This window comes from Bacillus rossius, chromosome 5 (genome assembly GCF_032445375.1).
Source record: "Bacillus rossius redtenbacheri isolate Brsri chromosome 5, Brsri_v3, whole genome shotgun sequence".
Taxonomy (NCBI): Eukaryota; Metazoa; Arthropoda; class Insecta; order Phasmatodea; family Bacillidae; genus Bacillus; species Bacillus rossius.
In genome coordinates this window covers 58,770,928-58,792,372 of record NC_086333.1, presented here as the reverse complement: position 1 = coordinate 58,792,372, position 21,445 = coordinate 58,770,928, and positions in this window count along the sequence as shown.

Below are 21,445 nucleotides of genomic sequence, written 5' to 3'. Positions count from 1 at the left end.
TCTGCTATTACCACTACCATTTTAAGATAAAATTGTTACCTATCACCATTTATTTAATCTAAATTTTAAGGTATTAATTTTTTTTTAGAATTGCATAATATGGCCAGGGGCGAAGGTCTGTGCCTTTAGTGTTAAAAAGAGGGGGGGGGGGATAATGTTTATTAATCCCGTTTCACAGTTCCAATTTTGCAAGCGCAGGCGGGCCTCCAAAGTGAGGAGTTATTTGATTTCATGGGGGCCTTCCATTTTCACTTTCCCCGGATTTATGTCAGATGCATGACTATATTTAACGCAACACTTACGTGAATTTAAAAAGAAATTCATAGCTGTGCTAAGCATAAAGCTTCCGTTAGCTAGCCAGATATACAGTACTTGCTTTAGGTTAAACATTCCTGGAGAATATTTTCGTTCGTGGTTTATGGCAAAAACATTTACAAGAAGCAAGTTAAAAAAAACAACTTAAAATTAAATATATTTGTGCTGTGCTCCTTTCCAACGATATACGACGTACCTAGGTGTCAGTTTAGCTGGAAATGTTATGTATGCATTTTTCACGTAAATACACACCGACTGCATTATCGTTTAAACCGTGCGGTAGTGTCTACTTGAAGAATGTTTCTGCCAGACTTCTTGCAAGTAATGTTGATGAAGTAACGCATAAGTAAGGCGATCCTAATGCGTACTTGGTAGTGCAATACACGGGAAAAAAATTCATTGTGCGATTTTCCATGTCTTACCTTGGTGATTTAATTTTAGTTAGCGTACTTTAAAACGGTTTATGGGTTAAACTTCTGAACGCTGGCTGCCACGTAGAAGTTTAAAGACCATAAAACTTTTGTTTTACGCGTAAACATATTAGTTTTGGGTATACGGGATTTGGTACGTATAATTTCGTGATCGGAACAGAAATGTGTCCCAAAATACGGTGCTGCCATCTGTGGAAACCTCAGAAATTTCGATAAGATGATGGACTCGCGTGATTCATCCGTATTAATTAACTTTAGCGAACATAGGAGATTTATTAAGCATATTAGTGTGCCAAACAAAACTTCATAAAAGTACAAATCTCCTTTAATACTTTCTGTTATGATTTAGAGTCATAAACAGAAATAATTACAACTTAAAAACTACGCTTTAAAATTTTGACAGTCCTTAGTTAACATTGAAATGTATAGATAGCGCAGCGCTTGTCATACTTTAGAGAAACAACATATATTCGACGCCATGTTGAATCAAATAATTTCGTGTGAAATTTTTACTTTTGAATCTTAAATGGTGAATCAGTTCAAACTATCTTTTGTCATGCACACATCAATTTTACGTGCATATAAAACATGCCATAAATGCGTGGAGTGCATACGAAATGAAATTACTATATGAAACTTTTATGGGGTAGTAACGTTACAAAATTCAAATTACCTGATCACATGCGATCCAGCCGGAAGGTAAAATGTAGTAGCAGCCAATGGGTAATAGGCACTGATTAATTTTTGTAGAATTGAGTGGAGGTCATTCTGATAAAAAAAAGAGACCCTTCTATAGCTATAAAGAAACATCTTTCTCTTTCTACTATTTATTTAGCGCTATCACAATACCTTTGTGACATCTGAAGGCGTCAAGAATAGTAATTTATTTTCTTTTTTAACGACTTATTCGTACACTACGATACCAGGAAATAAAATGCCAAAATGCGTACAGTACATATTTCAAAAACCATTCTATTAAAACATGTATTTAAAACTTACAATCTAGATGCGTCATTCGCTTGAAAACTTTAATTTTTCTGTTGGCATTTTAAACGTGGAAAAGTTATGTATAGTACTGGAGAAAATATATTTTTGTGAATTTTGTCAAAATGATTTCAATAATGTATAAAAAATTGTTTAGTGTGGTAGGCGAAGTGTAATTTTTTTTCGGTCTCGAATCTGGGAGCGAAAGATGAAATAGCCCTATACGGGAGGCAGGCAATAATCTCTCAAGCACATACCACTAGCAGTTTTGTATAATTTACTTGACTAACGTTATATATTGCTATTATATATGGAGTAGTTGCTTCATTCTAATCTCTTTTGCTTTGTTTTTGATATATTGCAGCTCTTTCGAACCGAATAAAACCTACCGCATATGCACTCGCAGAAATTGTGTTAACAATTCATTCGAACGATATCATTCATTCTTTCGACGGGACATTTAATTACAGAAGAGCTATTATTTATACACATGTCGAAAGTTTGCTTTATCTCCTTCCCACATTCTGTTCAAGTCCCACCAGAATACGGTTGAAACCAAATACTTACTTTAATGTCCGCAGATATTCATTCGCCTAAAATCTATCCAAGCGAAAGATAAATAGTTATCGTTAGGAAAACCACTGCCGCTGCCTTTAATAAAAATTTCAGATGCGAATTTCTTTACGAAGTTACGAACCAAATGCATTATCCTTGCTTCACTTGTATCGTAAATTTTATTTCGTTTTTCTATTTCAAGTCTTTGTTTTAACTGTTTCTTGGCCAGCTTATTCGTAGTGGTCTTTAATATTTGGATACAATGCAATTTGGTTTTACTTTTGCTAGTTAAGTAAAAATCGTTTTTAGCTATATTTGCTTGTGGAATCACAAACGACAGTGTTGGTAGGATCTTAAATTTATGAAGGTTTTTATTCGGGATGATGATAATAATTTTTAACGGTCGTTTGTGAAAAAAATATTCAAATATAATAATCTCATAATATATAATAATCTTAAAATCTTATAATTATAAAAATATTGAGCTATGGTATTGGTGTATAGGTGAACAATTAAAATTTATTTTGTAATTTCCATATTATTAATTAGCACTCTTTTTAACACGCTTTTATTAGCTTCATACTTATGTATAGTAGTACATATATAACAGGAACTTTGAACATGAATTTGACCCCCTTCAAAACGTTAGATTAACTTTAAATTTGGCATACTTATCAAGGACCGATGACAATTCAATATTTTAAACAGTTATCCTTTCTAGGATAATCAGGATTAGCGATTTTTTGTTTTCCTAAAACTGGTACCTAGTGTCTTTGCGCCAAGACCAAGAAGGAAAACTACCAGGCGCGCCGATCACCAATTTCTCGGATAAGTTACCGACTTTGAATAAGATGCAATTTTCGGAGAGGGATCTTGAGAACCGGCTATCTCATCCAAGGGAGGCAGCAGGCGCCCAAATTGCTCATTTCTCGGATAAGTTTCTGACTTAGAATAAACATCAATGACTTCCCAATTTTATTGAAAATCATTAATTTTCATAGTAGGATATTGAAAATATTGTGTACTATCGTTCTTCAACACGCTATATCGAATATATATTTTTAAAGCACTTTCATAGTAAATTAATGTAATAAAGAAAACCCAACTAAAAAATGAAAGATAAATAATAGTTAAACAAAACTAAAAAACACGCTTTTATAGAAAATCCGACTGAAAAATGAAAAATGAATAATAGTTTTAAAAAACTAAAAAACACGCTTTTATAGAAAAACCAACTAAAAAATGAAAAATAAATAACATTAAAAAAACTTAAAAACGCTTTTACAGAGAATCCAACTAACAAATAGAAAATAAATTTTAGTACATTTGAATTAAGAATAGTGTAAATAAAAAAAATGTATTTTATTGTAAACAAAAAAGCGTGGGGTGTATGGAGTCAATAGTTATAAATATTTTATTGACAGATATGAGTAGAAGGATTATCATTTTGATAATATCTTAAAAAGCACTTCACGTTTTTTTACAATAAAATACATTTTTTTATTTAAAATATGTTTAATTCAAATTTATTAAAATCAATTTTCTATTTTTTAGTTGGGTTTTCTATAAAACCGTGTTTTTTAGTTTTTAAAACTATTTTTTTAATAGTCTGAGGAGGTGGCTAAATTTACTTTAAAACTTCATTACAGTGCTGTTTTTTCTGCTTGCGAGGAAATCACACTTTCAACATAAAGCAAAACATTTAGTAGAATAATTATTGACTGTATGTAAAAATAGAAAAATGCACTATCGTCCTAAAATTTCAAGAGATTCCATTTTTGATGTTAGACACAAATGTTTTAAATAAATTTAAATACATACCAGTGATTTCAATAATTACATTTTATTTTTATCACGGGTAGACAAGAATTGAATTCATGTCTCTTTGAACATAGTCATTACAGATTGACTCATTGCAAGTCAGAACAATAAGAAAAGAAGTTGGTTGTTGCCTATAGCAAAGAACAATCCTGTAATTTATCTAGAGTTATTCCGGCAAAACAACGCGGAAAATGTATGAACAGGAATTCCAACTCGTAATATTCCGAATAATTTTAACCTTTTGCCGTTAATTCTTGTGTTTGAATTGTTGATAATTAATATCATTTTATCATTTTTTCAGAGATGAGTTTCGTCAATACGAAATTACACCCATGTCTTCCAGGGGCTTGAACCCAGAATCTCTCACACCGGAAGCTGGCGTGCGTCCAACCGCGCCACGGAAGTTGACTTTCTGGGTTCATTACGGACGTCCATGCCACCACTTTTAAAAATTTCATTTTTATTTGTTGTTAAAAAAATTCACCCATTTATGTAGTGAAACTTGTAACAAAGCAAAGTAAGTCTAACTAAGCTAACGTAAATAAAAATAATTTTCAAGAATTTCGAAATTCCCACACACAACAATGAAGCACTCGTGTAGTCCCTACTAATATTATAAATGCGAAAGTGTGTTTGTCAGTTTGTCTTTTCACGTAGCAATGGATCGACATGATTGTTTGCATATAGATAGTTTATGGGCGGGAGTGTGACATAGATTACATATAATCATGAAACTCCATTCCTAAGGAATTGAAAAAAGGGGAAAAATCATTTTCATAATAGAAAATCATAGGAGCTAGGTCATGGACACAAAAAGAGTGAGTTTATGTCGCATCTCTGTCCGCCACACTATCATATAATAAGGTCTGGCAACTTCCTATCCTTCTCCTTGGCGAAACCCATCCGCTTGGTGAAGCCGCTGCTAGCCAACTAAAGGCGCTAATAACAGTTTAGTTAAGACCTTCGTAAATATATGGAGTTTGCCTTGAATTTGTAACGTGCTATCGTTTGGTGCGTCCGTCAAGTTTTGCCTAGGGGTTAACTGAAGTCCCACAAAATGAAGCTGAAGATTGGCGTCCCGGTTTTGCTGATGCGTATAGCCTTGATGCGCCGAGATTGTGCAATCAATGGGTCTTTAAAATCAAAATTTCCCGTTTTTTCAAGTGTATGTCCTACACACTTGTAACTCGGCAGTGACGTTCATTATATTGTGATGTGTCAAGCCCGGGCCACGCCGGGTACCGCATGTAGTATATAGTAATGTTACGACGCGGCCAGCTACAAGGTAGGCCAGTCAGCCCGTGGTGTCGGCCAGCGGGGCCCAGGGGAGACCCCGGAAAAAGGCAGCGCCTGTCCCACCGATCAGCAGCGGCGCCGCTATGTCCCTTCCGAGAATCTCGACGCGTCCCCAGAGCGTGAAGTGGCGCATCTAGGACGCCATTGTTCTAGCAGGTTCCAGTGTTAGGTTGGGGATTCTGACGACGCAACCCTTCTAAGGGAGTGGCTGCCAACCTATTCAGGCACTAAAGAGGTCAGATCAATGGAAATATCTGGGAGTTCCTTTCTCTCCCGAAGGTCGGCTGAAGATTGACCCCCCTCGGTCGGCTGAAGGATGAATTGGAAAAGCTTCGCAGGGCTCCCTTGAAACCTCAGCAAAGGCTTTACGCCTTACGAACGGTGGTTTTGCCTGGCCTCTATCACATGCTAGTGCTTGGAGGAACGACCATCAGTTCGTTGAATAGGCTTGATGTTGCGGTCCGGTCCACTGTGCTCAAGTGGCTGGACCTACCACATGATGTGCCCAACGCGTATTTCCACACTGACGCTCGGGATGGAGGGCTATCCATTCCCTCCTATTGTTGGACAATCCCCCTGAAGCGCTTCCATAGGCAGGTACGTGAACTAGGAGGTTGACGAGCGAGGGCGGTGGAGTGAAGAGGGCGAGTGACCCCTTGGCGAGCGAAAGCGGACTTCGAGGGCTTCGTGTGCGAATGTTGGATCATCGGGGACCGGAGTACCTGGCACGCGCGTGTGTGTGTGTATGTGTGCGGTGGACCAATAAAAAGCGCGGAGCAGTGTGTTGGCACCAAGGTTCGCGATAAGACACGAACAGTAGGGAGAGAGACGGTCTAACCGAGTTCCCGCGGTGAAAGAGTAAATAGTGGACTTGACGAAGTGCGATTCAATTTGTGGACACAGATTAAAATTTTTTGTAATTTAACTAACAGTATAAAAAAATTAGACGATAAATAAAACTGCAGTTAATAAATTGGGCTATCATTTTCCGGAACTGTATTCGCATACTCCTAACAATAAACGTAATTTGATGTTTAAGAAATATTAAAAACTGAACCTAAAAACAAGGCATGTCGTTAATGAGGTAAAGAAGTTTAAAGGTATCCTAAAAAAATAAAAACGCAAAGCATGCACGGTTTTATTCAGACGTAGCCAGTGTTTGTCGGCAGTAATGTTTAGAGAAGCACGCGGAAATGTTCTGGAGGCGACCATTGGCCCAGGAAGCCGCCATGCTGTGGTTTTGCCCAGTAGCATCACGAATGACTAGAGACATGCCAAATTCACGGATTCATTTCGCGATAGGCTAGCATCAAAACAACTATACCTTCGTACCGCTTCTGCGATTGGCCCACATTTTATCCGGGGAACTGTGAGCCAATGGGAAACACTAAACCAAGAAAGTACCGAATTACGGACAGCCTAGTTGAGACGTCTCACGCGTCAGTAGCCAATGAACAGGTGTCATTTCCGCGAGTATTTAAAGGACTGTGGAGTCTATGCTAGAGGTCAATGAATCCGCGAACTTTGCAGGTCTCTACGAATGACTGTCTCGCACGCCCAGCGTACCCTGGCATGGTTGTTCCAGCCTCCCTGTGTGCGGAATAAACGAAACGGCAAACATGAGTACAACTTGGTAATCAGGTGCAACCCGCTCCGTTTGTTTCTAGAACAAGCTGCGAGCGTTGTTGTTGTTGGCAGAAAGACGATGATAATCGTTTGAAGGAGCACTTCCAGGGGAATAATTTGAAGCACTTAACTGTAACGAAAACTAAACGCACGAGTGCACAGGAATATTACATAATCAACTATGTCTGACATTATTTTGTTATTTTATGTTTGCGAAATCTTTCAAATTAACATCTGAAAGTGAAAAAAACATTTTATTCGTAAAATTATATCTATTAATAAGTATTATCCAAGTACAGAAATTATATTTTACTTACCGGAATTAAGTCTTTACTATAGAACTGCACATAAATTACACCTTTGTAAATATATTTTTTCTAGAAGGTAAGTAGGCCTACGTGATTTTCTTTTATTGTATTGCATTTTCTGAATCCTAATGGAGTCAACCAATTGTTCATATATGTTAGTTAATGTATACATCATACATCATACATACATCATACATCTCACAATTGCTTCCCTAAAAACGAAGTTTTAAAGAGAAGCGTTTTGCCTATTTATGATCATGTACGTTTGTGTAAAAATGTTGTACAATTTCTAAGATTTATAAATATTTTTAACTTATACTGGTTAAGAGCCCCGCCCATACCTGGGCACATGCGGTGTTGTGCAGGGCTTCAGAAGAAACCAAGCGAAGAGAAAACTGCACAAGATACCAGAGTGGGGTCAGTTTACGAAGATCATCGATGAATACTCTGAGAGTGGATGAGTAGTTCTGTATCCGTATTTCTGTTTCAAATAGTATTTTCAAAAGAGTGAAAATGGCTAAAAATGCGTGTTTTCAGATCAAACTTTAGATATGAAACACCCGATAGAGATTCTTGAAAGCACTCAAAGGACTTGCATTACACCTCTATCTTCATTTCACTGCCTTATAATATTATGGTTGCCACTAAAATCCCATAGTTGTCTGTAGTATATATAAGTATTATCTGGCACAGGGTTCAGGGTGTGGTTTGTGGCGGTTTCTGCTGCCGTGGAACCTACGTCTCCGTTGATGTCACGGCGGCCATTTTGGACTAAACATTCCTCAATAATGACTCAAAATGACTCAAAAATTACTGTTTTGAGGAAAAATTTATCGTTTTCTTCCTTAAAAATTCAAAAATTAGGATTTCGAGAAACCTCAAAAGTCTTTTGCCTTAGAAAGAACACAACTCCGATCTTGAGTTTTCTCTATGTACAGTGTACACCAGAAATGGTGTTTTTATATAAAAGTATCAGATTTTTTAAAGTTGTATTAGAATGATCAGTTTAAAAAACGTATAGCAAAGAAACAATTATAGGAGAAATAAATAAAACTGTTTTTAAATACTGTTTGAAGAGAAATATCGGTAACTATTTTACAAGCGAAGAGGCAGTTTTTAACGGAACTACATCTACCTTACAGTTAACATAAAAAAAAAACAGTTCACCAACCCTCAGGGTTAAAATTTAGAACGTTTTGCACTGAAGGTGGCTGGAACTTAGACTGATTTCAGCACGGATTCCAAAAAAAATATATTTTATAATTTTTTTATAAACACGCTATTTTGTCTGTCTGTTTGTTTGTGTATTCGGTAAAAAGGTTACAAACGATTTAAAACTAACTTCCCGATGAGCTAGAACCTGAAACTTTAAACATAGCTCAGAACTGGATTACAATTCACACACAAGACAAGAATTCAGAAACTCATTATTTAAATAAATATTTATTTTATGTATCACGTTTTTAAAACGGACTTAAAAGTCTAAAATAATTTATCCTAGCCCTACACAGATTTATAATATTATACATATTGCCATGAAAATTTGTGATTGTGAATTTTTAATAGCCATGAAAATGCTTGCAAGATTTGAAACAAAAAAAAATGTGGGCGCATGCAGTAGATGATAGTAAGAAGTGTAAGAAGTAACTGTCGTTGAGAAAACTCTCAAAACGGTTCATATCATTTGCAGGGCAATAAAATTGTTAATGACTCAGGTGAACTATTCGTGCATCAATTATCTATTGCATACGCCCCGTGTTTATAGTTTTAAATCTTACAAATATTTTCATAGGTATTAAAAATTCACACTCGCACATTTTCAGGACAATCTGTATGGGGTTATAACTCTGTGTATTGGGCTAGAATAAATTATTTCGTGCGTTTTAGTTGCTTTTAAAAAAATTAAGAGAGCGTCAGCCCTCGCGCTGGAGAGTATTCAGAGTTACCAGTCCCGCAACCCACGACCTTGGAGAGTACGTGCGCGGTCCACTTCACAAGTGCACCCGGCATCTCGGAGTGCACGTCGACTGTTAGGCGCGGAACTGTTCTCAATTTAGACAGTTCCACGAATCCTTCCGCCACTGCTGTTCCGTCTATCGTGTTACCAGTGCTCGCAAAAAAATTGGTTGTCTGTAAAGTCTGTTTACGGACGATAGTTTAACGTGACGTCAAAAAAAAGCATTGATGAAATGATTGCATACTTTTATGAATGAAATTGAATCATTTTTATTGTATTATCACTATTTTGTATGGATACAAAGAAGGGGTGAAATGAAATCTACAATTTAATTAATAAATTTACTTTTATTTGCACTCATTAATTCAAACATGTTTATTACTTTAACGAAGAGATTATTTCAACTATAACTTTTATACATGTTTGCTATTTATTTAAATTCTTCCAAACTGTGTTATTCTGTTAAGGATAGGACGATGATAGGAAAAGTAGGAAACGAATGGGAGTGTTTCAAGTTTAATGTGCCTCGAAAAAGTCAAATCGATGGTGGTTCCAATCGAGTGGAAGAGAGATAGATGCGGAGCAAGCGTACAATGAGCGTAACGGGACACAGCGTAACGGGACAATGTGCGTAAAGGGACACTTCTTCGTGCGTGCAGCCGGCGTTCATCGATTTATTAGACGTTGTCACGTCAAAAAAAAACTATTCTTTGCAAGTGGAAGATTAGAATTGGGCAGACGTACCTTAGAGACCACGGCGACTGTTTTAAAGATTATTTATAAGCATTGAAATGAGATGCAGTAGAATTATAACTTCTGTTTACATAACCAAAACAATTTTTTTTAATATAATGATCAACTTTTAAGTCCAATTTTGTTTTAACAATCTGAGGTATGGGAAGCACTTTCAGTTCTCTTTATATATGTGCACACGCACGCAAGCACTCACACGCACACACACATACACACACACTAGTTAGTTGTATGGTGCCTAAGGCACCCGTTGAAAAATGATGAATATAACAAACACTTTAATTTAATATGCACGAAGTATTGATTAAAAATTATTTTTTTTTTTAATATTGTGCAAAACATGAAATGATAAAACATATATGACAAAACAATTGTTTTTAATGAATAACCTCTTGAAAAACTACAATGCGTGTTAATTGACTCTGGTCATTAAATAATCTTTCTTGCTGTGGATTCTATTCAATACACACCAGGATGGCAACTTTGTTGGCAGTGCGATTTGTATTAAGGTACTCAATTGACTAGAGCTGGCAACAACATTAACATTATATAATTCTAATGTGCCTTAACATCTATTCGCGATCAATTTCATAGTATCATTAACGCTGGAAAATTGACACAACAGTAGTTGGTAGATTCATATTTTCAAGTGGAGGCATACAATTTTGAAATTTATTAAACAGATATACGCGGCCAAAACTGGCAAACTAAGCAACGGCTCGCTACTTTATTACTGAAGAAAGCTTAAACTATCGGCCCTGTAAAAATATGACGCTGTGCCCCCATGCATATTATATTTGATCCAAGGACTCGATAGCAATGCTAGGAGGAACAGGAGAGCAAAGAGTAAAGAGTAATGAAAGAGCATGAAAACATAATTCTTGCAGCATTACAGATCAGTCTGTGAGTCAGTGATGAGCGTATTTATAATATAGGCTATATATTAATAGTAAATTTAAGCGTGTTTTGTCTATGCGTGCCGCTAAAACTCCGCAACCCACCGTCGCAGCCCCATAGGGGTTGTATGGTGTGGTAGTCCTCCATCCCCCATACATGAAGAAGGTTCTCGTTTTTAACTTCAGGGGTTAGGTTCAAAGATATACGTGTCAAAAGAGGGCATCATACCAATGGACTTGTTATTGTAAGTCGGTTGAAGCAGCTGGGAATCGAATGTCGAAGTGGCCGAGACTGGCCAGAATGTTCCTGAATGTTTTAGAATGTTGCAGAATGTTATAGAATCTTACGGAAAGTTTGAGAATGTTCTATAATGGTCCAGTATGTTCTATAAATTTTATTATTGCTCGAGAATGTTCTAGAATGTTTCAGGATGTTCGGAAATGTTCTAGAATTTCCCAGAAAGGTTCGGGACCTTGAAAGGCTCTTCCGGTTCTGGAATGTTCGAGATTGTTCTATAATGTTCCAGATGGTTATGGACAATAAGTAATTATTGTAATAGAATATGTTAGTAAATTAAGTACGAAATACTGTGAAATTATTAAAAAAAATTCTTTCTAAGGTAAATACAACTGTATGAGAACATGATTATTCAGTTTAGCTTTATAATTTCTGTATTGAAAAGTTAATTTTTAAATTCTCATTTGATAGGAGCTGGCTGGCTTTGTCTGAGTGAAACGAGGGTAACTCCAGTTAGTAATAATAATAATGATGCAATTGCGTGTAAATGTAAACTTCACATATTACATAATATAGCTTAATTCAAACTTTGTGAAACAATAATGCTCCCGTGCACTGGATACAATAATATATCTGTGCAATATATATATATATATATTCTATGACTCCATGGACACTATCTTCGTAAACAAGGTCATTGGGAACTCCGAGGGCCGGTAGACACGATGCCCGGGAAACAGTTTGGCCGGGGGAGGGGGGGTCGTCAGGGCGAACACACCCGTATTTGACGGGGAAAAAAGAGGGGGGAGAGAAGGCGGTAATCAACGGCTGTCAATCTCACATCATTAGCATTCTATCCCCACTCCACTGATCCGCCCACTTCTCCCATCCCACTGCGAAACTTCCCAAACACACACACACACACACACACCAAACTAATTTTCCCCAGCCCTTTGACACCAATGAAAAAAAAAAGCGCAGCGTAAATGCGGTCTAATTACGTGCGTGCTTCATAGCGCGGGATACGTCGACGCCTCGATGCGCCAATCACAGCCCGTCCTCACACCACCACGTTAAAAGAGACACTTTCTTTCTTTTTTTGTTCCATAACCTCATTTCACGCGACGTATTATGAAGGGCGAAAAAATCTGAGCGATAAAACCACAAGAAAAAAAGACTTGTGCGTCATTTCTGCTGATGCATAGCTGAGACAGTGGGATGTGTACTCGGAATCCAGCCTAAAGTAATAAAAAATTCATCAGTAGGGGCAGGCATTTTTTGCGAAAAATTTCTAGCAATATAGCGTACCTGAGACAGCTGGTTTCTTCCTTGTGATTGGCGGCCGTCTGCAAGAGAAGACATTGCCGTATTTGTCATGGCTAAAACGTTGCCATGGCTGGCCAATCCCCTCCTAGCACATGATGCATGCTTCCTCTCTTGCATGGTTCATAACCTGCATGCTTAGAGCGTATAGGTTTCGGCCTGAGACGCACTTAGAGTCTTCCCTACCCAGACCCCTCCCAAATACACTTAGTAATTAGTTAGGTTAGGAAAACAAAATCAATTTTTCACGAAAACGTTGCATTAAAATTCGGCCTTGTAATTTTACTCCCATCGCGCCCAAAGATGATTCACTTAAAAAAAGAAAGGTTTTAAATCCATTTGTCCCAAATGAAAGGATAATTAGTTCAAAGAACGTAAAAAACTTAATAGTGAGTCGAAGTCTTGTAAGTGCGGTTTATATTTTCATGCACAAATAACAGGGGTGATAAATCACAATTTGCCGTGAAATTATTCAAGGAGAAAGCATTTCTAGTTCTCCATAAGACCACCTGCTGCATCTTCAGAGCTTCAATATCAGTTCGTAGCCGGAAGGCCCATTGTCCGTCCGCGTGTATCGTATTTCCTGTGGAAACCAGTTTCCAATAAATATTTTGTAATACTATAAGGAAGATATCGTACATTTATACAACACTATCCGGAGTAGCCGTGCTTCACACGTGCTGGCAGTCTTCAGGCAGAACACACTCGCACTGCTCATTGTACATGCCCCTCCCTGCTTGTACGCCACTGTCGTTGCAAAAGCCCGTAACCATGGGTACGCAGAAGACATCAACAATGCAAAAGCCCGTAGCCATGGAAACGAAGAAATCATCATCAATGAAATGGTGAAATTTCATAAAAACTTGCTAATTATTTTGGGTATGTTACAGTTCCACTCACGTGTCATCTAGGGCAATGGGTACTCAAAACTGACCCCCTTTTAATATGATTGAACTGGAAATGTGAGATCACCTTATATTTGTTGCGCTTGGTTGTCGATAAAAGTGGTTTTATTCTTATATATCTCCGGCTCCCGTGATTGTAAGGAGATAAAGTATACACCAGTTTTTGCTTCTTATCATAATCTTTTGAACACAAAAAGGTTTCATCAAAATCGGTCCAGTAATTTTTGCGTCAACGTCGAACAAATAAACAAACTACAGTTTTATAATAATATAGATAGTGCTGTGGTTATTTTTGCATACATATTTTAAATACGTTTAAGGAAACGTTACTGAATATTTCTTGTCGCCATTACGAAAATTGCCTCACAATCGGACTTTATATTGTTGATTATGCTTATTGATGTTCCCAAGTAATACTGGAAAGCTATTCAAGGAATGGTTAACTTAAACTAATCTAGGTAATTACTGTTACAACCCGGGCAAGAATCCGAACCCAGTCGTACTGCGAACACATTTATTTTTGTGGCGATACAGTCGTTTTCGTGTAAATGTACACGTTTACAAATACCTGTAATTTTGCATCATTGTTCCAATTTCATTTTCAGAAAAAAAAATGTGTGCAGAGAGAGGCGACTCTAACGGCCGCTAAATTAGCGGCCTTGCGGAGTGTCCGGGTTCGACGGACAATGGCCACGTCCGTGCGCGAGTGTTTGTTTGTTTGTCCGCGCGCTCCGGCAGAGGCGCTGTCGGCGGGGAGAAGTTCGCAGATTCTCGAAGAAGGGCCTCCGCTCGGAAGCAATTACTCCAGGAGAGCGTTCAACCGGCGGAAGGTGAGAAGTGTGTTGTGATGAGCGTAGAGAGAGTTAGAGAGAGAGAGAGAGAGAGACAGCGAAAGGGAAGAGACAGGTAGAGAAAGACGGATAAGGCCGAAGCATCTCTTTGAGCACAACGCCCGGAAGCACATTTTCGTTGTCTGGCCACTTCGCCGCGGGGCTTTTCAAATCCCGTCGCAAAGAGGCGATGTGTGATGTCGACAGTTTGGCTTCCCCCTTCCTTCCTTACTTCCTTCCTTCCTTCCTTCCTTCCTTCCTTCCTTCATTTCTGCCTTCCTTTCCCGTCCTCGTATTTCGCTTTCGACAGCACCTTCAGCTAAGCGGGCCGGAGTTGAGGCGCTTTAACGCAGAGTACAGTCGGTTCGCAGCCCAACTGGCACCGCGACTGCCCGTATTGAAATGATTTCCCATAGAAAACTTGGTTCGATTGAAACTTATGTGTAGGGAATTATCCAAGTATCCCGTATGAGATCACTACAGGTTTAGTATCATCTGAGACTTTGGGTGGTCTTATCTCAATGTAATAATGTTCTCTTTATTTGAACCAGCCATCTACCTCTTCCACTCTCCCTAATCACCCAGTCCAACAAATATGTTATTAATTGAAGTAAAGCATAAAACAATTTATGTTTCCCGCCATAGTTTTAAAAATAAAATTAATATGTGCGTGGAGTCCACGTGTGACAGAAGCGAAACGTCTTGCTTATTATACTATTTGGTATAGGAAAACATAATTATCTTTATCTGAGGTTGCAGATCAAACAAATATATACAAGTATGCGAGTGATAAATTATGCTATTGCATAAGTAAGCAAGTGTGAAAGTATGCAGTTATGTAAGTGTAAAGTAGGCAAGTATAAAAGTGTGCAAGTAAGAAACGTTTAAAAAAAGCAAATTGTCAAGTGTGCAAGTAATCAAGTGAGCAAGTATACGAGTGTCCAATTATGCAACGAGCAATATATAATAATTGTAAATATATATTGATATTTTGTATAATGATAAAATTTATTTAAACCATTGGAAATATAATAAAATATTCAACAAATTGACTTTATTTTGTTTTATTATGCATATTGTATGCACAGTTAATACCGGAAAGCTATTCATAGTGAACGGTTTACAAATAACTTTGTAACTACTAGAGTTATTGGGACAACACAAAGCATAAATGACCGGGCAAGAATCTGAACCAGTATTACTGCGAACACTATTTTGTAGTGATACAGTTGTTTTCATGGAAACATACAAATTAACAAATATCTGTAATTTAGCACCAATATTTCTGTTTCATTTACAAAAAAAAAACAGTGTAAATATTGGTTAGTTCATTCATTGATGAAAAGTAAAACGAACTGTTTATTCGAATCCAATAAACTCTCTGTTTATTGAGCGTATTACTATGGCTCGATGCCAATACAGGATTGTCTAAACACAGACGGATCTAACCCAGCGACAGATAAAACCTGGTTCCGGGCTAAAACTGGCAGATTCAAAATGCGCTCGACTTTAGGTACTTTTGTCTACGCTTTAGTTACATTCGCCTACACTTTGACCTTTAGCTTTTATTCACTTCGTTTGCATGCGCGAAACCTTTTGGCAGCTGTGGTGGTTCACAGTGCAGCTGCTTGTTAAGTTCCTTGTCTTCAAAGTCTTCAGAGACCGCATTCCAAACACACGGCCTCAACTTTATCTCTTCAGTAAAACGTTCACCATGAAAATCACTCATTTTACACAGAATTACTTCTCGATGCAAGTCAACCCCTAACAACAAGCAACTGAAAACTGTAAAGGGAGTTCCAGGGTTGGCAACCCTGCGAGAATAAAACTTTCCATGCAACACAACGCTCTCGGGAAATGCTTCAACTCTTGCGCATCGTAACTATACGAGCGTACCGGTTTACGAAACGCCAAGTTTGGAAAAGTACGCTCCGTAGAGAATAAAAGGCGTCATTACATCCGATGTAGTTTGACGGCGCGACGTTCCGATCAAAAGCGGGCGGATGAATAGAAGAGACCTTAGGTACGTTCTTGGCCCTTATCTGAGGATGTGAACGTCAACTTGGAGGTGAGTGAGAGGGAGAAGGGTTGTAAATGAATTCGGTGTCGAGCGCAATCAGAAACCTCAGCACGTGTGGCTGAGAGAATGAAAGAGAGAGAAAGAGACAGATAGCGAGAGAGAGAGAGAGAGAGAGAGAGAGAGAGAGAGAGAAGGTAAAACGCGGAATAAATACGTAGTCGCGCTCCGAGCGACTTTTGTAATCGGCCTCGCGAAACTGCGTTCCGTAAAGCGACTGCGTTTCATTTGCCGCGCGCGCAATTCCTCCCCTCGCTACCACTCAACATTCCCGGTAGCTCCCTCGGGAACATACGCGCGGGGGGAGAAGGGTTTGAGGGAGGGAGGGGGAGGCGAGTTTCCAGTGTCAATATTTGCTCACGTGAACAAAGGCCGTGTGATGAATTTCAATACGGCGCCAGAATAACTTCCTTTTTTTTTTGTTTTGCTTTCTCCCAAAAACCTGCCCATATGTTTTTTCTTCTTTATCTGTCCCTACGCTTTCGTCTCGACTTTCTCTTGGATAAACTGAAACATTTTTTTTAGCGTCCAAAACAAATATCTGTTTGAAAATGTAAAATGTAATGTTTTACACCTAAGTGTTACACTGAGTAAAAATTAGTAGAGAAAGGAAACAAAACAGTTCTTGGTAAATTGCATTTTCGCGGGGGCAGTAAAACTGTTCTATATGTTCTTTAAATTATTCTTGCAATGTGGAAGGTAGATTTAACATATTGTATCTTGGACAAATAACATTGCTGCATTACGCTGACTGTTTTCAAAGAAAAAAAAATCACCTCAAGAGTACATAAGCACACAGAGGACAACTCAATATCAGCTCTAGTCAAATGTAAAGTACTTAGAAAACAACGGTAATTCCGTGGAAAGAATTTTGTGACAATAAATGACAGCCCAGACGAACAAAAAAGGCTGACAACGATTATGCAATTAAAAAGGAACAGGTAATACAGAAAATAAAAACCTTAAAGGGCGTAGTATCCTAAATTATTTTGCTCCAATAATTTCGGGTATTTGCTCATATTTTTTTTTTACATAATATAACAATCGTTAAGTAATAATAAAGTGTTTTAAAAATTTAAAACTTATTATTAAATGGTTTTTAGTACCGTAAAGTGTACATTTTATGCCAACTCCTGCTTGAACTAAGAGAATATAACTGTGAAGTATTGACTTTAATTTATCGTTTTTGTATACCCTTTGACAAGTATTGCTTAAGAGGCCGTGTCACAAATTTGCGCTCCTATCTATATCAATGTTATTTTAAAAGGCAGTTTTTCTCAAAGTCTATAAGAGGTAGGGGCCAGAAATTTTGCCTACTGAAAGTATACAATACATTTAACATAACCGCTTTTTTCAAATTTAGTTATCATATCATATATTATTTCTGTGATGAAAAAAATATAATCAATATTTTGATTTGTCCAGATACAGTGGAATTTTGCTTATATTTATAATTATTTAGCAAAAACTGAAAAGGCCATTGAAATGTATTGTACATTACCTTCCGATCAGTGTCTTCATGATCATGATGGGTTTAAAAACCTGGTTGTAATCAAGTCTTTAACTATTTCATGACAACATTTATACTTAATAATTTGGAGATAGGCCTTTTCTATCCTAAGCCCCTGAGCTTTCACTATCTGGTCTGGCGACCGACCTGACACTCTTCAACCACCCCAAGGGTCTCCGATTGCACATCCGATAAAAAAAAAAAGCTGTTCGTTCATTTGTTTTTGTGTCACAGACTTCACACATTTATGCCAAGGGAATATTCCGCTGATGTGACGCCATACGAATGTATTATTCGCGACCATACAACTTTTTTGTTTGTCATCGGGAAGAAATGTTCATTTTGAATTGAGCATTTTTAAATGTCAGCGTAGAATATGCTTATCTGCCCATTTTGTTTCTTTCCATAATAATGAGTAAAGTTAACATTGTCATAGACATTTTATTATATTCGTTTGCCGTCCAAGTAAAACTGTCACACTATATCGCACGTAATTATATATTTTACTAATTTGTTAGTTGTCATTTTATTTAAGTTACAAATAACAGTAATCAAAAACTATTACTTAATAGTCCAGAAAAGAGATTGAGTTATTATGCATTTAATAGGGGTTTAAAATATGGTACTACATACATATTATATATATTATACATATTATATATATTATACATATATTATCTTGTTGTCTTCTTTGTAACTTTGCTGGAAGAATGGCATTTGGTATGTATGTTAACTCACAATGAAAATACTTCAGAAGTACTCAACAGTGAACAACCTAGGCCCTATACTAATTTCATTATGTTCATGGAAATATAATTAAAATTACAAATAATGAACTGTATGTGTTTCACGTAGAGATATCGTACGAACTGTATGTGGTACAGACCAACATTTGCTAAGGCTCTGAAAATACTTAATTTCAGTTAATGTGTGGAGAATATTAAAAGTTAAAAATAATGATATATATAAAACAATGCAAAGTTATCAGCATAAAAATAGAAGTTATTTTTACGTAGCGCCTATTGGAATGAATATTTTGTGTTGAATTATGTGGCATGATTAATATTCTCTTATGGTATGTGTGTTTTGTTAAAATCTTATAAAACATAACTTACTGTTGAAGGATTTTCATTTATTTTTTATTGTTATGATCTTATTTAAACAAGTGTTAATTATATTACACATGTCTATTTTAAAAGCATTTTAATGTATACTTATAGAATTGTAATAGGCTTTATAAGGACTCTCAAAATGCATGTGAGCATCTATAATTATCTACATCACCATTATGGCCGTTTCACAAGATCAAATATTTATTGAATTCAATCAGTTGCATTCATTGAACATGATTTTCAATTTGTACATTGAATTCAATACAAATTGAAGATGTTATTCAACTAAGCTTATTAACTTATAAGTATTTTGTTTGTCCAGTACATTAAAGTAAAAGATTCTCTATTATTTAAATAATGAGCATCTATAAGCAATAACGTTTTCTAAATATTTACATAAACATAATGAAATCTAATTTTTCAATACTTTATATCTACGATCACATCAACGGCAGTATTATGTAATCAATGAGGTAATGAAATATCTTTAAAAGATATTTTCTCCTCTGTAAAGTAAATTTGTGATACAGCCCTCTTAATGTTAGTCTAGTGAGTTATTTCGTCTTCTAATATGCTACAGCAATATATAAAACTAAGTTTTGTTAGTGTTTTAGTCTTTTGTAATGTTAAAGTGTAATGTAATCAATTCATTTTTTTTTTGTAAATTCTTATTCATAAAGATACATATCATAATAAGATAAATAGTAATATTTGTAAATTTAGATTCTTTGAAACAACATCGATAAGAGGTTCTCCTACCTCTGTTAAACTGTATGATGGTGCATTGTAAAAAAATTAGGTAGTCTGACTTAAGTGAGATTGTATTTAGATTGTGTGTAATGCATATGCAATATCTAAGCATAAGAATTTATGTTATTATCCTTTTAAAACGTTACACTATGAATTTCGTATACTTTTTAATGTCAACTACCATTATTTTTCACGGAATATTACATCCAGATAAAGAATAATTACCACATGTTTGAAGATTAATTGTATTCCGATACATTTAAAGTATTAAAATTTTTAGATACGACTCATACTACAGTTGTAAATGTGAGATTTCTTGATTCTGAATCCCTGCATCCGCAATTTCCTAGTGAGCCGCCGGTCAGATTGTCATCCTCTCAGATTGTCGAGGAACCAGATACATTTTTCGTCGAGTAATCTGGCGGTATAGTAGCTTTATCACGCGCTGCGGTTACAGTTACTTCGGTTGAATAAGCCACTAAATCTCACTGTTAAAAGAGAGAACTTCTAGACCAGAATATTGGAAATAAAAATTTACTGACACGGCCTCTTAATTGTTTTGTATGTCATAATGAACTAAAAAAATATTAAAAAATACTCCCTGAAAACTAAGGTTTTTAATATTATAAGTTTTATTATAAATCATAAACAAAAAATAAGGAACTCTTGTCAAAGAAAACTAACAGAAGATTAATTTAATAGTGTATACGATACGATAACATGCTCTCAGTTCATGCTAGTGTTGACATAAAAATTTGCCTTTAAGTTTATAAAAAAAACTATTAAATAAATAATACATAAGTTATTAAATTATAAATACATTTTATAAACAAAGAGCGATAGTTATATTCTGAAATTAATTAAAATAATTAACACAAATACGACATTATGGAAGCAAAATAATTTCGAATACTACCCTCTGAAGCCAACACAAAAACGCTCAAACTAACCCTGTGTTGAAATTAAAGAGATAACCTGGACGACAAACTGAAGAAGAACGCACAAACTAAGTAGGCCATCTTTTTCGTAACAGTTGCACAAACAAACGTTTATGTATTCATCTTTGTTTTCCATTACTAACAATTTTTGATGTGTAAACAGTCTCTCAGTATACGGCATTGGGCAGGAGAACTTTTGTGAAAATGGAACGGAAGTAGGTGAAAGGAAATGTGACACAAAGATGGCGGATCAAGTGTAGCAACTTAGACTCGTGGTTAGTCACTATTGTAAACATAAGGGAACATATAAAACGTATTGGTGTGCCAAATGAAACTTTACGATAGTGGAACTACACTGGAGTTTATTTGGTAAACCGCAATAGTCATAGTAAAAATAAATCTCAAGTTTTAAAATACCTAATAACACTGGCATTACAAATAGTATAACGCATATTATGTTTCAAATGTCTCCATTTGCCTAATAGCTCAGTAGCAGAGCGCGCTTGTTAACCTAAAGGGACGTGGTTCAAATCTCGTCACTGGAAAATTTCTTTTTACTTTTTTAAATAACATTAAAATATAATAATAATTTTGAATTAGTCCAATTAGGTTAAGGTTCGTTTGTAGGTATTATTTACAGACTCATTTTAGTGGTTTGAAGCAAAAGCAAATATACATATACTTAGTTTTAAAATGTTTCAGGTTAATATCTTTGTAGTTCCATACATGTTTACTTTTTAACGTGTGCGAAAACTTAACAGTGTTAACTGTTTAGTGAATTCTGACCAGATAGGAAGTATTTTAGTAAAATTACTTGTCG